Source organism: Sciurus vulgaris, assembly GCF_902686455.1.
Source record: "Sciurus vulgaris genome assembly, chromosome: 11".
NCBI lineage: Eukaryota > Metazoa > Chordata > Mammalia > Rodentia > Sciuridae > Sciurus > Sciurus vulgaris.
Window position 1 is genome coordinate 97,230,992 of NC_136472.1, and position 17,856 is coordinate 97,248,847.

Sequence of the window (17,856 nt, forward strand, 5' to 3'; positions counted from 1 at the left end):
AATCAGAAAGCAGACTATCATCTGAAATTGTCACTCTCTCCTTGAGGGAGGACTTCCCAGCCTCCTGAACTATTTATTATATTTAAGCTATCCAGTTTATGGTATTTTGTTGTAGAAACCCAAATGGATGGTAGATGTATCTTTATCTGTCAATCTTCTGAAGTAGCTGTATCATTTTATATTATTACCAGTATATTAGAGTTCTAATTTTTCCATATACAGGACAACAATTTGGTCAATATTTTTAATTTTAGCAATTCTAATAAGTGTACAGTGGTATCTTACTGTGGTTTTAATTTTATTCTCTTGGTAACTATGATGTTATCTTTTTTTTCATGCATTAGATTGCCAATCTGTATGTCTTCTTCAGTTTAACTATGTGTGTCTTCTCAAATCTTTTACTTGCTTTTTGTGTGTATGTGCTATGGGGGCTTAAACCCAGGTTTGCTCTACCACTGAGCTAATCCCCAGCAACTTTTATTTTGAGACAGGTTCTTACTAATTTGCCAAGACTAGCCTTGAACTTGCTATCCTCCTGCCTCAGCCTTCTGAATAACTGGGATTACAGGTGTGCTCCATCTTTTGTTTGTTCTTAAAAAAAATATTTGTTGGCTTATTGTTGAATTTTCAAAATTCTTTTTTAATTGTGTTATAAGTCAATTTTCATAAATATGACTTGAAAATATTTTCTCCCAGCCTGTGGTTTGTCTTTAAGTTTTTTTAAGAGTGTCTTTTGAATATCAGATGTTTCTAATACTGACAAAGACTATTTATCAACCTATGCTTTTAGGGTTTGTGTTTTTGGTGTCATGACAAAAACTTTTCTAACCAAACCCAGGGTCTCAAAAGTTTTCTGTCATATTTTCCTCCAATTTTATAATTTTAGGTCTAACGTTTTATCTGGTACATTCAAGCTATTATTTAATATTTTAAAATTTAATAACTCAATACTTTTAATATGGCATGAGATCTAAATCTAAGTCCACTTTTCTGTGTGTATCTCCAAGCAGTTCCAGCAAAATTTACTGAAAAGAATGACCTTTCTTCACTAATCGCCTTTGCATCTTTGCTGATTCATATACGTGAGGGGCTCTCCATTCTACTTCATTATTCTATTTGACCATCTTTATGTCAGTACCCAATTAGTTTGATTGCTGCTGCTATACAGGAGTAGGTTCTGGACACTTCAAGTGTTAGTGATCTACTTTTATCCTTCTTTTCAAAATTGTTTTGATTATTCTAGGTCCTTTGAATTTTCATATATATTTTAGAAGCAGTTTTTGTCTGCTGCAATTTTGGTTGGTATTGAGTTGACACTATAAATTAATTTAGAGAAAATTGACCTCTCACCAAAATTGAGTCTTCCAAACCATGATGATGATGTGTATCTCCTTTTCTTTAGGTCCTTAATTTCTCTTAGCAGTATTTAGACGTTTTCAGTGTACAGATCTTTCACATCTTTTGTCATACTTATCTCCAATTATTTCATATTTTTATGGTATTGTGAATAGTGACTTTATTAGTTTTCTATTGCTGAGCAGTAAGGTACCATATGCTTAGTGGTTTAAGTTTTTATCTAATGGTTATCATCAGTAAGGGTTTGGGCATTTTTTGGATAGATGCTTTGCTCAGGGTTCACATGGCTGGAATCAACGCATCCACCATAGCTGCATTCCCATTTGAGGCATAGTGCTTTTCCAAGGTCATTCAGGTTATCAGCAGTATTCGGTTCCTTGCAGCTATAGACCTCATGTGGTTTCTATCTTCCTTGAATCCAGCAGGAGAAAATTTTACTCATGCACTTGAAGAGCTTCTGCCTAAGACAAAACCACCCAAATAATTGCTGTTTTAACTCAGCATAAATCAATTTGGAATCTTCATTACATCTGCAAATTTCCTTTCCCACAAATCTAATCACAGAAGTGAAATCTAGCATATTGATAATTTTATCACTAAATGGTCGGTGATAATATAAATTGTATGCAGCAGAGGGTGGGTATTTTAGAGAATATTTCATAATTATACCCCATATCTGTTTCATAGGGTGCATTTCTGGTGTTCATAACAATTAACTTTTTAATTGGAGATATGAAGGTGTGCATCCCTACCAACTTCCTGATTGTGGGGGAAGCATTCAGTCTTTTAATATCAAGTATGTTTGCTTTAGAGTTTTCATAGGTGCCTTCTCTGGTTGAGAAGTTCCTTTTTATTTCCAGTTTGCCAATTTTTATTAGGAATAAGTGTAGGTTCTTGTCATATTATTTTTCTATCTATATATATATTGAAACAATCATATAATTTTTCTTTTTTAGTTTTTTTTAATAGGATGAATTACATTAATAGAGTTTTGAATATTAAGTCATCCTTGTGTTCCTGGGATGAACCCCATTTTATTCAGGGTGTAATATCTTTATATATTCCATTTAATTTTTTAAATGCTTATTTAGAATTTTGGAATTTTGTTCATGAAGAACACACTGATTTGTTCTCTTTTCTTATAATGACTTTGTCCATAGTTGGTTTCATGGATTCCAAGTTACATAAATCATGCATTTTCATATTATTATTATTTTTTAATATATAAAGAAAATAGTTTTATTTAGTTTACAATTTGAGGTGTGGAAAGTCCAAAAAGCATGGTGCCAGCTACTCGTGAGGGCCCCTTAGCCTGTACCACATCATGGTACATGGCTTCATGGTGGCAGTGTGGAAAGAGGGAGAAATCACATGGCAAGAGAGGAAGCCAGAGAGTGGGGAGGGATCAGTGTTTCTTTATTATAGCAACCCTCTTCAGAGAACTAAGCAGGGTCCTACAAGAACAACTTTAATTCCTTTTGAAAGCAACACCTCCAATAATCTAACAATCTTCTAAGATGCTTTACCTCTTAAGGTCCTACCACCTCTTAACATCATCTAATTGAGTGCATAAAAATTGTGATGATATTTAGGGTCTATACAAATACATGTATTAGGGCATGAGCTTTACTTTGATGTTGGCTCTCCAACATGTTAGTGGGCATAGCATTCAAAGAAAGCTATGAAGCTTTCTTAAATACTTTTGTTATGTGTGCTTTTCAGTTTTTGCAGTTAACTAAAGAGTCATTCATGCATTTTACAAAACCTGCCTATACTATGTTATTAAATAGCTTGCTTGTATATTACTTTATAAGACATGCAATTTCTACCCTATCACATATAATGCTCATAAAACTTCATGAATGAGCATTATTTTTTCCATTCGATAGATAAAGAATTTGAAGTCTGACATCTCAGAAGTAGGTACTTTTAGAGGCAGAATTCACTATGAGGACTTATGTTATCAAATCTAGTGCTCTTTTCACTTTACACTATGTTTCTCTGTAGAGTTTAAAGTGTTGGGTAGTTGACATGGTTCATGGAATATTGTAGAAACATTTTTTTTATATGAGGACATGGGGATTTTAACACATTTAGAAGGATATGGTGGGTAACCCATAGCCATGATTTGGATACTGTAATTTTTAAAAATTTTTTTACAACTTTAAGAAATGCTATTTGGTATTTGTCATTCTAGATTGAGGCAACTGTTACATCTTTGCAAAGGGATAATTGTAGGTGAAAGGTGGCACTTGATGTATACTACAGAGAAAGGTATACAAAGGTCACTTCTCTGACTTTTACACAGCTTTGGATTTTGAATTCAATGGCCCATACAACTCCTAGGTTATGCAGGTCCCTTCACGGACGTACTGACTAATCCCCAAAGTGTGTCTGTTTTTGTACCAGTTGTTCTGGTATACCTATCCCCCCCCCCAAATATAACTTTTTATACCAACTGTTAAGAGACTTTTTGGTTTCCAGTAATAGGGTTCTTACCACAATGTGACTTATGGAATAGATTCTACTTATCTCACATAACAAGAGATCTGGAAGAAAGCAGCCCTCAGGTTAGTTAATCAGTGGTTCACTAATGCTCCAAGGTTGCAAACTCTGTCTTTCCAGTTATCTAGCTTCAGTGGTTTGGGTTTTGTTGCCTTCTTTTGTCTCCTGAAGCAGGAGACATCTAAGCCTCAAATAACCTCATCCAAAATTAGGAATGAACAGTTTCTCTTGGCATTTTTTTTTTTAAATTAGGGAAGAAAATTGTACCCAGAAACCTACCTCATTGACTTCCTATCAAGACTTATTGGCTAGAACTGAGTCATCTGCCCACCACTAAACAGTAATTCAAAGAAGAATTGGATTAGACTAATCATGATTCATCTTCTGCAGCTGAGTCCACTGCTCTGAGTACTGTGCTGCAATATGTGAATAAAATTGGGGTGCAATAAAAAAGGAATAGGAATGGGGAGATGGATGTTGAAATTTCAACAGTGTCTAACATCATGCCAGTCTTATTTCCCTCAGAATCCAAAACAGCACTTAAACTGAAAGAAGAAATTCTCACCAATGTATGAGTGAATTTAATATCTCTTTTATTTTTGTAAATATGGTCTTTTCATACATTTATCCTGATTATTTTTTCACACATAAATACATGCTGGAGATTCTACTTACATGTCCAGATTATAATGGACATTTTACCACTGAGCAATGACTGTCATCTCAATATCCCTTTATGTACCTTGAATTTCTTTTTCACCCCTATGCACAGATCATGGTGGCTATATCTGTCATTTCTTTGGTTCTGCAGTTCAGCATATAGTCTTTCAGAACATACACAGAACTGCATTTGTTTTATTTGTATCCCTGATGCTATACTTAAATAGATCTGTCTTGCATTTTAATATTGAAATATTTCAATTTTTCATTGTGTAGTCTAGTTTTTCTCTCTAATGTAACATGGTTTTTAGGAAATGTTGTAAATTACTATTGAAGGTCTGTATTTATAGGGACTATTTTAGAATAAGAAAAGATTGACAAATATAAGTACTAAACATAAAAATGTGTCATAGTTAATCTCTAGTTGACATGTTTACTAGGAGTCATAAATCTTGTGCTAATAAGAGTCAAGGAACCATGACATTGAAAAGGAGCATGAAGAGTAAGAACCAGGAGGTAATTTGTTTTTACTACATTCTACAGTCCAATCTTTTGGAGCAGGAGTCATAGATGCCAGTATTTACCTTAAATTTGTTTTAATTATTCAAATTTACCTACATAGGAAGGGAAAAAGGAATTTCTGGGAAATTTTGTTAAAATAAATAAGAAAAAGTGGCATATAAAATAGCTGTTTTACATAGAGTAAACACCGGAAATAATTCCTGTGAGGTTGAAAAGAAGATGAATAGCAACTGTATAGTTGAATTTTAAAAATGAAATTACAATAACTTTAAGTTTAAAACTATAATATGTGAAAGATAAAAGAAGGCTTAGTTTTTTTTTTTTTTTTTTCCAGTTATACTAAATGGCAGTAATTATTTGTCTACTTTTGGATTCTGGGCATTGGAACCAAAGGCACTTTACCACTGAACTACATTCCCAGCTCTTTTTAAATTTAATATTTTATTTTAGACAGGATATATTTTATTCCATTGGTTTTTATGTGTGCTTTGTTCCCAAAACCATGCTGTTTTTGTTACTATCACTCTGTAGTGTAATTTGAGGACCGGTAGTGTGATGTCCTGCATCACTCTTCTTGATCAGATTTATTATTGTTCAGGATTACTTTGGCTATTTTGGATCTCTTAGTTTTCCAAAAACAAATTAGGTACTAATTTTTCTAGTTTGTGAAGAATGTCATTGGTATTTTGATGGGCATTGCATTGATATTTTGATGGGGATTGCATTGAATCCATATAGTGCTTTTGGTAGTATATTAATTCTGCCTATCCAAGAACATGGGAGATCTTTCCATCTTTTCAGGTTTATAATTTCTTTGTTTAGTGTTTTAGAATTTTGTACAGCTCTTTCACCTCTTTGGTTAGATTCATTCTTAAGGTTTGTTTTTTTTTTTTTTTTTTTTTTTTGTTGTTGTCGAGGGATTATTGTAAATGGGATAGTTTTCCTGATTTCTTTCTCAGCAGAATCACACCTACTTTTAATTTTAAAGTTATAGTCACAATAATCAAGAAATGAAACAGCCTAAGTGTTCATCAACTGATTGATAAAGAAACTGAATACTCTTCAGCCCTAAAAAGAATGAAATCCTGTCATTTGCAATAACATGTATGGAACTGAAGATCATTATTTTAAGTGAAATAAGCCAGGCACAGAAAGATAAGTACTGCCCTGAGTCATGTGGAATCTAAAAAGCTGATCTCATAGAAGTTGAGAGTAGGAAGGTAGTTACCAGAGACCTGAAAGAGAAGAGAGAGGAGAATGATCAGAGGCTCAATTGGGTACTAAGTTTCAGAAAGATAACGATAAGTTCTGGTGTGCTTTTTGCACAGTAGCATGACTACAGATAACAATAATGTACTGCGTATCTCAAAAAAACTAGAAGAAAGGATTTTAAAATTTCCATTACAAAGAAATGATAGTTGTTTGAAGAGATAGGTATGTTTAACTTGATTTAAACGTTATACAATGTGTGCCTATATCAAGCCATCGCATGGTACACCATAATATGTATGCGTTTTTATGTTTTTGTATATCAAATATAAATTTAATTTATTTAAAACAAGGTCAAATAATGCATCAACTCAAGATGAATGAATTTTCTTCCTCCATTCCTCTCTTTCCCTCCACAACTCAATTTTAATCATGTTATTTTTTCTAATGTTTCCTATTATATTTTTAATGTACTTCTGTTTCTTTGATATTTTTATCTTATATTCTTTTCTCTTACTTATACAAACTAGCCAATAATAGAGCATTTTCTATTTTTCATCTTTTCTCACAATTCTCTTCTTATAGCATTCTGAACTATAATCTTTATTGCTATGTTTGTTTGTATTTTAGATTTTCATTGCTTAAAATATGCTGACTGTTAAGGATTTCAAAATGCTGACTGTTAAGGATTTCAAAGCCAATTTATTTCTTCAATAGTTTCATTACTCACTAAGTTCTTACATGTTCAAAAATCTTGGTCTTCTGTCTTTATTCTTTTTTTAAAATTCTGTGCTTTAATCCACCAAATTTCCACTCCAGTTCTTTCTTCTTTTTTTTTTTTTAAATTTCATTGTACACAATTGGAATACAACTTTTCATTTCTCTGGTTGTACACAATGAAGAGTCACACCATTTGCATAATCATACATGTACATAGGGTAATGATGTCTGTCTCATTCCACGAATTTTCATACCCCCTCCCTCTCATTTCCGTCTCCATAATCTAAAGTTCCTCCATTCTTCTCTTACCCCCACCCCCCTACCCCCATTATGTATCATCATCTACTTATCAGGGAAAAAATTTGATTTGTTGGGTTTGACTTATTTCACTTAACTTGATATTCTCCAACTCCATCCATTTACCTGCAAAGACCATAATTTTATTCTTCTTTATGACTGAGTAAATATACCAAAGTTTCTTTATCCATTCATCTATTGCAGAGCATCTAGGTTGGTTCCACAGTTTAGCTTTTGTGAATTGAGCTGCTGTAAACATTGTTGTGGCCATGGCACTGTAGCATGCTGATTTTAAGTCCTTTGAGTATAGGCCAAGGAGTGGGATAGGTGAATCAAATGGTGGTTCCATTCCAAGTTTTCTAAGGACTCTCCATACTGCTTTCCAGAGTGGCTGCACCAATTTGTAATCCCACCAGCAACGTATGGGTGTACCTTTGTCCCCAAATCCTCTCCAACATTTATTGTTGCTTGTATTCTTGGTAATTGCCATTCTGATTGGAGTGAGATGAAATCTAGAGAAGTTTGGGTTTGCAAACTTAATTTCTAATCTCTAATTGCTAGAGATGTTGAACATTTTTTCATATATTTGTTAATCGGTTGTATATCTTCTTCTGTTTTTTGATAGTCAATCATATTTCTTAAGAAAAAGGATGCTGTGTTCCATTAACAAAATATGGTTATCAATTTCAGGAAATTCATCATGGATATAATACTTTATCATATTTCTAATTTTGTCAATTGATCAAGTAATATTTCTTATAACATTTTTCTTACAGGTCAGGATCACATATCACATTTAGTTGTCATGTCTCCTTAGTTTCCTTTAATCTGGAATATTTCCTCAGCTCTTCTTAGTCTTTTGTGACTTTGACACTGTGAAATATATGAACCCTTTAGAAAAAAGAACACACCTCATTTTTCGATAGTCTGACATTTCCTTATGATTAGATCAGCAAAGCATCCCTGGTCGGAATATTGCATTAGTGGTATTGTATTCTTCTGAAGGCATCACTTTCAGAAGCATGTGGCCAACCTGCCCCTCATGACTGATATTAATTTTGAACAGTGGGTCAAAGTATATTGTACAATATATCCACTATGTAGTGGCTGTTTTCCCCTTTCAATCTTCATTTTTATAGTTGAAAATTTTTGACTTATTCCAATTATCCCATACCTTTATCACTTGTCAAACTTCTGTAAGGAAAAGCTCCCCTCCTTCTTTCCTTCCTTCCTTCCTTCCTTCCTTCCTTCCTTCCTTCCTTCCTTCCTTATCTTCTTTTCCCTATTATCAAGATTGATTCATGGATTCTTATCCTCCCAAACTTTTTATTCTTTTTCATCACGAATTTTAGTAATTTGAGTTTTCTCTCTCCTCTTTGTTAGTGTGGCTAAGAGTATGTCTATTCTGTTTACTTTTTCAAAGAACCAGTTTTTTGTTTTGTCAATTTTTTGAATTGTTTCTTTTGTTTAAATTTCATTGATTTCAGTTCTGATTTTAATTATTTCCTGTCTTCTACTACTTTTGCTGTTATTCTGTTCTTCTTTTTCTAGGGCTTTGAGCTGTAATGTTAGGTCATTTAGTTGTTGACTTTTCATTCTTTTCTGGAATGTGCTCCATGCAATGAATTTTCTTCTTAGTCCCACTTTTATAGTGTCCCAGAGATTTTGATATGTTGTATCGTCATTCTCATTGACCTCTAAGAAATTTTTATCTCCTCCTTGATGTTTTCTGTTATCCATGTTTCATTCAATAGGGTATTATTTGGTCTCCAGGTGTTGGAGTAATTTCTGTTCTTTATTTTGTCATTGATTTCTACTCTCAGTCCATTATGATCTGATAGAACACAAGGCAGTATCTCTATTTTTTTGCATTTCCTAAGGGCTGCTTTGTGGCGTAACATATGGTCTATTTTTGAGAAGGTTCCACGTGCTGCTGAGAAGAAGTGAATCTGCTCGTTGATGGATGGACTATTCTATATACGTCTATTAAGTCTAGGTTATTGATTGTGTTATTGAGTTCTATGGTTTCTTTGTTTGGTTTTGTTTGGAAGATCTATCTAGTGGTGACAGTGGTGTGTTAAAATCAACCAGAATTATTGTGTTGTGGTCTGTTTGATTCCTGAAATTGAGAAGGATTTGTTTCATGTACAGGGATGCACCATTGTTTGGGGCATAAATATTTACTATTGTTATGTCTTCCTGATTTATGGTTCCCTTAAGCAGTATGAAATATCCTTCTTTATCCCCTCTGACAAACTTTGGCTTGAAGTCCACTTTATCTGATATAAGGATGAAAACCCTTGCTTTTTTACTGAGTCCATGAGTGCGTGGTAGGTTTTTTCCCATCCTTTCACCTTTAGTCTGTGGATGTCTTTTTCTATGAGATGAGTCTCTTGCAGGCAGCATATTGTTGGGTCTTTCTTTTTAATCCATTCTGCCAGTCTATATCTTTTGATTAATGAGTTTAGGCCATTAATGTTCAGGGTTATTATTGAGATATGATTTGTATTCCCAGTTATTTGGGCTTAGTTTTGGTTTTTAATTTGGCTTGGTTTCTCCTTTGAGTGGTTTTTCTCTAAGGTAGTTCCTCCCTTTGCTGACCTACATTGTTGTTTTTCATTTCCTCCTCATGGAATATTTTGTTGAGAACATTCTGTAGCACAGGCTTTCTATTTGTAAATTCTTTTAGCTTTTGTTTATCATGGAAAGATTTTATTTCATCTTCAAATCTGAAGGTTAGTTTTGCTGGGTATAGGATTCTTGGTTGGCAACCATGTTCTTTCAGAGCTTCAAATATGTTGTTCCAGGCCCTTCTAGCTTTTAGAGTCTGGGTTGAGAAGTCTTCTGCTATCCATATTGGTTTCCCCCTATATGTAATGTGATGCTTTTCTCTCGCGGCCTTCAAAATCCTATCTTTATTTTGAATGTTAGGCATTTTCATTATAATGTGCCTTGGTGTGGCTCTGTTGTGATTTTGTGCATTTGGTGTTCTGTAAGCCTCTTGTATTTGATTTTCCATTTCATTCTTCAGGTTTGGGAAATTTTCTGATATTATTTCATTGAATAGGTTGTACATTCCTTTGGTTTGTATCTTTTCTCTGTGCCTTCCTCAATCCCAATAATTCTTAAATTTGGTCTTTTCATGATGTTCCATAGTTCTTGGAGATTCTGTTCATGATTTCTTACCATCTTCTCTGTTTGGGTGACTTTATTTTCAAGATTAAATATTTTGTCTTCATTGTCTGAGGTTCTGTCTTCCAAGTGGTCTAGTCTGTTGGTGATGCTTTCCATTGAGTTTTTTATTTGGTTTATTTTTTCCCTCATTTCAAGGATTTTCATTTGGTTTTTCTTTGAGAATCTCTATCTCTTTGTTGAAATGATCTTCTGTTTCCTGCAAGTGCTCTTTCAGCTTATTAGTATTATCATTCATTGCCTGCATTTGCTCTCTTATCTCATCCTTTGCTTTGTGAATCATCTTAATCATGTATAAACTGAAGTCCTTTTCTGACATTTCTTCTAACATACTGTCATTGGATTCTATTAATATAGAATCTAGATTTGTTTGAATCATTTTCTTCCCTTGTTTTTTATGTTGTTCATGTATCTTCCCCTCTAGCAGTGCAGATCTGGGGTACTGCAGATTTCCCCCTATAGGCTTATAGTGGCCCTATAGGTTTCCAAAACCCTTTCTTTAAGGGGAGATCAATAGTAGCAGTCCCAATCCAGACACTATGCAATCCTAGACCAAATAGCCCCTATGAGGACAATAACAATATTGTCATAACAAACAGTTTGAGTTCAAATATTATCTTCAGTAAAACAAACAGATTTGCAATAAGGTCTGCAGTTTCTAATGGAAGACAAAGAGGATACAGAGGGATGTAGAATGTGGCTGTTAATGGGATAAGAAAAGAATATACAGAAGTTCTAGATAATAGAAAGGGTGAGAATGTAATTAAAAGAAATTGGATGTTAGCATGCAAAAAGGGAGAAGGAGACTCTGAGGGAACAGGTAAACAAAAGGGAAAGAGAGCAAGAAAAGTAAAGAAATAAAAACTTAAAATTTTTCAATAAGGAGAAAAAAGAAAATCTACAGTATAACAGTCATATAGTAATGAAACCTCCCAGTCTTCAGTAGCCTGATGCATGAGAGGTACCTGACAATGAGCTTCAAGCCTCCAGCAGTTGTCTCAGGATGGGATTTGCCCCACCTAATGATTGGAGCTATGGCTTCCAGGATTATCCAAGATGGCCACTCTGGCTTCCAAATGTGTTGGTAAATGGGGAGCTGCAGCTCAGGGTGTGGACGTGGTCAGCTGGAGGTCCTGGAGGCATGATGCAGTTGGTCAGGCAGGGGTCCTGGAGGTTGGGTGTGTTTGGTGTCGTTTTGGGATCCTGGAGGCCAGGTGCAATCAGTCAGTCTGGGGTCCCAGTGATAGGGCGCAGTCAGTTGGTCTGGGGGTCCTGGTGGCAGGGAGCAGTCAGTTGATGTGAGGGCCCCAGAGGCAGGGAGTGATCCGTTGGTTTGAGGGATCCTGAAGATGGGGCTCAGTCAGTCCGGCCAGGGGTCCTATGGGGCCTGGGTGTTGTCTCAAAATGGTGGCAGCCACGTGTAATCAAACCTGCAGGTACTGTAACAGTGAACTTCCAGGCAACAGCAGACAGCTAGTGCTCCACTGGTGGTCGGCGATCAGTTTGCTGACTATTGTCAGATGATCGGGAGGTGAACCTCGTGTGTTGGTTGATGGATAGGTGTAAGGCAGGCGATGGACAGGAGAGAGGCAGGCAAATGGCAGATGATAGGCGCCTGACAGTGAGCAATCTGCACTCAAAAAAGGTGTGGATATCCTGGCAGACTGCAGGTGATCACAGCAGACAAATGGGTAAACAGCAGGGGATCGATAAACAGCAAAAACTGCCTAACCAAGAAACAGATATCCTCTGCTTGAAACTGGAGTTATGGAGCGACAGGGAATGCAGCATCCCCCTAGTCCACCATCTTGGATCTCCCCCCCAAATTTTTTATTCTTATTTTTCAGTAACTGTCCAGTGGGAATTCCATCACACTGCTTCTTTTGTTGTTTAAACATGCCATAATCATTTTTTTAAAACAATATCAGATAGAATCATTTTGCATTTCCTGTCTCAACTGTTGAATCATCCACTTTTTTCTGAGGAAACTTGATTCATTTTAGTGGAAAATGCAATTAGAAACCTAAACCTAGGCACTCAATGTATTCATTGCTACTGGGCTTTCATTTGCTTATAGGTTCTTTCTTAAAATAGAGTTAAGTAATATGTGTGAATATGTGTCTGTGTACCATCTGTTATTATACATATATTAGTTCTGTAGGATATGTATGTATAATGTACTATAGAATCTAGTTTTCTATTTATGAAGGGACAAGAAATGAATTATTACTGATCTTTCCAGAAAATTCTTTTTTACCATATTTTTATTGGTGCATTAGAGTTGTACGTAATGGTAGAATTTATTTTTGCATATTTGTACATGCAAACAATATAAAAATATAATTTGACCAATATTATTTCTCAACTTCTTGGTAATTTAAAAAAATATATAGAATGTGTAAACTATTATCATGATTCTGAAAGTCATATTACTATGTTTAGCTTTTAATTTCTGTGACAAACTATCTAAGAAAAACAACTTATAGGAGGAGATTTATTGTCATTCCCAGTTTCAGAAGGTTCAGTTCATGGTCAGCTGGCTCCATTGTGTCTGGGACCGTGGCGAGGCAGTAGTCATGATGGAAGTGAGTGGCAGAGCAAAACTGCTCATCTCATGATGATCAGAAAGCAGAGAGCAAGAATGGGAAGAAGCAGTCAGTGATACCATCTAGTCTCCACGCATGCCCCACAAAACTACATCCCACATCCTACAGTTTCTACACCTCCCAATAATGCCATCAAATTATTAATCTATCAATGGATTAATTTACTGACACCTGTAGAGCCCTCATGGTCCAATCACTGCTCAAGAGCCTTACCTCTGATCATTGCTTCAATGTAGACCAAGCTTTCAAAAGGTGAGTCTGGAGTCACTCCATATCCAGACCATAACGACTACACAAAAGGCTCTACCCACATAAGTGTCGTCATGTCACTCCTTGTCCTTTTCACCTTCCCCCCAACTTTTTATTAATTTCCAGAATTTCTAGTTAAACTTCTCCTTCTTTTTGTCAGTATAAACAGATATATTTGCCTTTTAAAATTTCTCTTTTCCCATACAAATGGTGTGTCTCTTTTCGCTGTATATGTCTTAGGAATAATTTCATATCAGTTCAGAGACATTTTTCTCATTAATTTTTCCAACTGCATAGTATTCCATTCTGTGAATAAAAATTATACTTTCTTAAAACAATATCCATTATCTAGACATTTAAGTAGCTCCTAATATTTTAAAATTATAAACATTTTGCAATGTAAACTTTTAAATTACATAATTTCTAAAGTTTTGTAATAATGAATTATCTTGTGAATGTGCGCTTTAATATACTTGGAGATGCACATTTAAATTAAATTTGAGAAATGGGGTTGCTAGGTATGAATGACACGATTATGTAATTTCATTAGTACCCAATTACCCTCCATGCAAGTTATATCACTTTATACTTCTACCAGTAGTACAAGAGAATGTTTCTTTCCCTACAGCTTCATTGACAGAGTGATGACTGTCAGAAAAACTTCAATAGAGCTGCTGATCTTTTGTCAGTCTTATTAATAAGGTATGATATATTTTTCTATTTTAATATTTTCATATACTATGGAACACTTTGTATCTACTTTTATAAAGAGCCTATTCATGTCTTTTACCCATTTAAAGCTTTTTGTTATTTTTTTCTTTCAATTTGTAAAAATCGTTTGCATTTTAAAGATGTTATCCCTCTATTTGTGATATATTTTGGAAACATTTTTCTGCCAAATTTTCATTTATATTCCAAATTTGCTAATGGCACTTCTTGTTATGAAAAATAGCTTACAACACTTTTGTTCAGGGGATATAGTTTAGTGGTATAGCAAAGCCCTGGGTTTGATACCCAGCTGAAAAAGAAATGAAGAAGAAAAAAAAAATGTATAGTTCAAATTTATCAATTTTTGAAATTATATTGGAATTTAAGATACAACTCCAAAGTCTTTTTCCTTTTTAATGGTGCATTATGATTATATATAGTAGTGGGAGTCGTCATTACGTATTCATACCTGCACATAATTTGATCAACTCATTCCTAGTTCCTTCCTTTTTCCTCCCTTCTTCCCTCCCTCTGAGCCACTTCTCACTCCACTCATTTCTCTTCTATTATGATTATTTTTAAACTTAATTACTTATATAGATCATATATTAATTACTTAAATACTGATATGTGTATTTAATATATATAGCTGATATATCATATATATATTTGTATGTAATTCACTGTGGCATCTTCATCTGTGGACGTACCATAACTTGGTAGAGTTTGTTCCCCAATACATCCCCATTCCCTCTTCTTCCCTCTCAATCCCCTTCCTCTACGCCACTGATCTTTCTTCTGTTTTTGTGGAATCCTCCCCTCCCACACTTTAAAATTCCTCTTTTTCTCTCTCTCTCTCTTCCATATATGAGAGAAAACATTCTTCCCTTACTTTTGAATCTGGCTTCTTTCACTTAGCATGATGCTATCCAGCTCCATTCATTTTAACAGCAAATGACCTAATTTCATTCTTTTTATGGTTGAGTAAAACTCCACGTATATACACACCACATTTTCGTTATCCATTTGTCTGTTGACAGGCACCTACGCTGGTTTCACAACTTGGCTATCATCAACTGTGCTGCTATAAACATTGGTATGCCTGTATCACTATGGTGTGCTGATTTTAGTTCTTTTGAATAAATACCTAAAAGTGGAACAGCTGGATCATATAGTGGTTTTATGCCTAGTCTTTTGAGAAATATCCATAAGACTTACAAAGCATTTTTCTACACTAAAATTATAAAGGATTTTATACCCTATTTTATCTAATATCTTTGTAATTTTTTAAAAAAATTAGATCTTATTTCATTTGGAGTTTACTGTTCTTCATGCTATGAAGAGTGAATCTCAGTTTGTTTTCCAAATGATTTTCTAGTTGTCACAATGCCAAAAATTTTGATCTGAGATATCATTCTTATCTACTAGAATTCAATGTCATTGGTTTACTTTTCTATTCTGTTCTATTCATCTTTCTATTCATATACCAACCTCACACTGTTTTAATTATAAAGACTTTGTAATTTGATTAAATATCTTATGGAGCTAGAACCTCCTTGTAACTGTACCTTTTAGGGTTTTGCAATCTTTATGTGCATATTTTTTCCATATGAAACTTAGTATGAATTTACCTAGCTTTATCAAAAAAGATTATTGACATTTTTCTGGAACTGCAATAATTTATCATTATTTAATCATATATTAATTAATTTATATGTAATAAATACATTGAAAAAATTATTTTAGGAAGAAATATTGATAATAGAGAGGTTCTGACCAAGAACACAGTATGCATTTGCATTTATTAAGTCCACATATGTGTCTTTCACAAGTATCTTTTTCATTTTCTTCATGTAGTTTTGAGCATTTCTTTTGAACTTTATTTCTAAGTGTTTGATCTTATCTCTTGCTTTTATAAGTGGAATTATCTTTTTTATATCTTGTAATAGCTATTATTGGTATATATCAAATTTTGTCTCATTGCTCCAGATGTAGAACACCTATAAATCTTAAACATAGTATATAATATGTAATATAATTATATAATATATAATGTAATTACATAATGATATTCATTAATGTAATAACAATAAGCTCCAGATTATGATTTACCACTCATTTTAATGCACCTGCGCAATTTTGTTGCAATATTCACAAAATTGAAAACTTAGGATTTAATGGATTAGATCTTCTGATATTTGAGTGTTAATTGTTTGAAGTTCTATTGTTTGAATTAGTAGGTTTTTCCATCATATCATTTGTTTTAGTCAGATTTTTTTTTTTTTTTGCCACTGTGACTAAAAGATCCAACCAGAACAATTGTAGAGGAGGAAAAGTTATTTGGGGACTCATGGTTTCAGAGGTCTCAATTCATAGACAGCAGACTCCATTCCTCGGGGCTCAGGGTAAGGCTGAACATCAATCATAGTGGAAGAATGTGGCAGAGAGGAGCAGCTCACATGATGATCAAGAAGCAGAGAGAGAGAGAGAAACTCCACTCTCCAGATACAAAATATACACCCCATAGCCAAGCCCCCAATGAACCACTTCCTCCAGCCACACCCCACCTGCCTCCAGTTACCACTCAGTTAATCTCATCAGGGATTATTTCACTGATTAGGCTATGACTCTAACCCAATCATTTCTCCTCCGAACCTTAACACGTGATCTCACACATAATTTTTGGGGGGACACCACATGTAAACCATAACATCATCTATATATAAAGATTGCTTTATTTCTTCTTGTGCTTCTAACAATTTTTTCTGGTCTAAATATACCTGTAGTATCATAAGTATAGTAGAGACAGTAGGTATTCTTGCTTATCTCTGATATTAGTTGGAATTCCTGCAATGTTTCCTTATTAGGCATATGCTGTTTTAGGATTGTGAGATCTATATATATATATCCATATGTAATATATTTAATTGAGTACTAATAGATTGTCTTCAAGCATTTTTAATTGATTATAAATTTGAATTTTAACCAAGGGTATTTTTTTTGTGTGTGGGGGGTGTGTGTGTATACATGGTACTAGACATTGATCTCAGAGCCCTAAGTATGCTAGACAAGAGCTCTATCACGGAGCTACATCTCCATTCTCTCTTTTTTTTAATTTTTAAAGAAAGAAAGTATATCAAAGAAAATAAACTTTTAAAGTATTAAAACTTGTTCTTTTTGTTTTATTTGTTCTGATTAGCTATACATGATACCATTGTAGACTAATGGAGCACAGCTTTTCATTTCTCTAGTTGTACTTGTTGTAGAGTCATACCATTTGTGCAATCGTACATGTACCTAGGGTAATGATGTCCATCTCATGCCACCATTTTTCCCACCCCCAAAACCCCTCCCCTCCCCTCACCCCTCTGCACAACCCAAAGTTCCTTTATTTCCTCCCACCCCCCATTATAGATAAGCCTTCACATATCAGAGAAAACATTTGGTCTTTGGTTTTTTGGGATTGGCTTATCTCACTTAGCATGATATTCTCTGGCTCCATCCATTTACCAGCAAATGCCATAATTTCGTTCTTCTTTAAAACTGAGTTATATATATATATATATATATATATATATATATATATATATATATATATATACATCACAGTTTCTTTATCATTTCATCTGTTGAAGTGCATCTAGGTTGATTCCACAGTTTAGCTATTGTGAATTGAGCTGCTATAAACATTGATGTGGCTGCAACACTGTAGTATGCTGATTGTAAGTCCTTTGGGTATAGACTGAGGAGTGGGATAGCTGGATCAAATGGTGGTTCCATTCCAAGTTTTCCAAGGAATCTCCATACTGCTTTGTAGAGTGACTGCACCGAT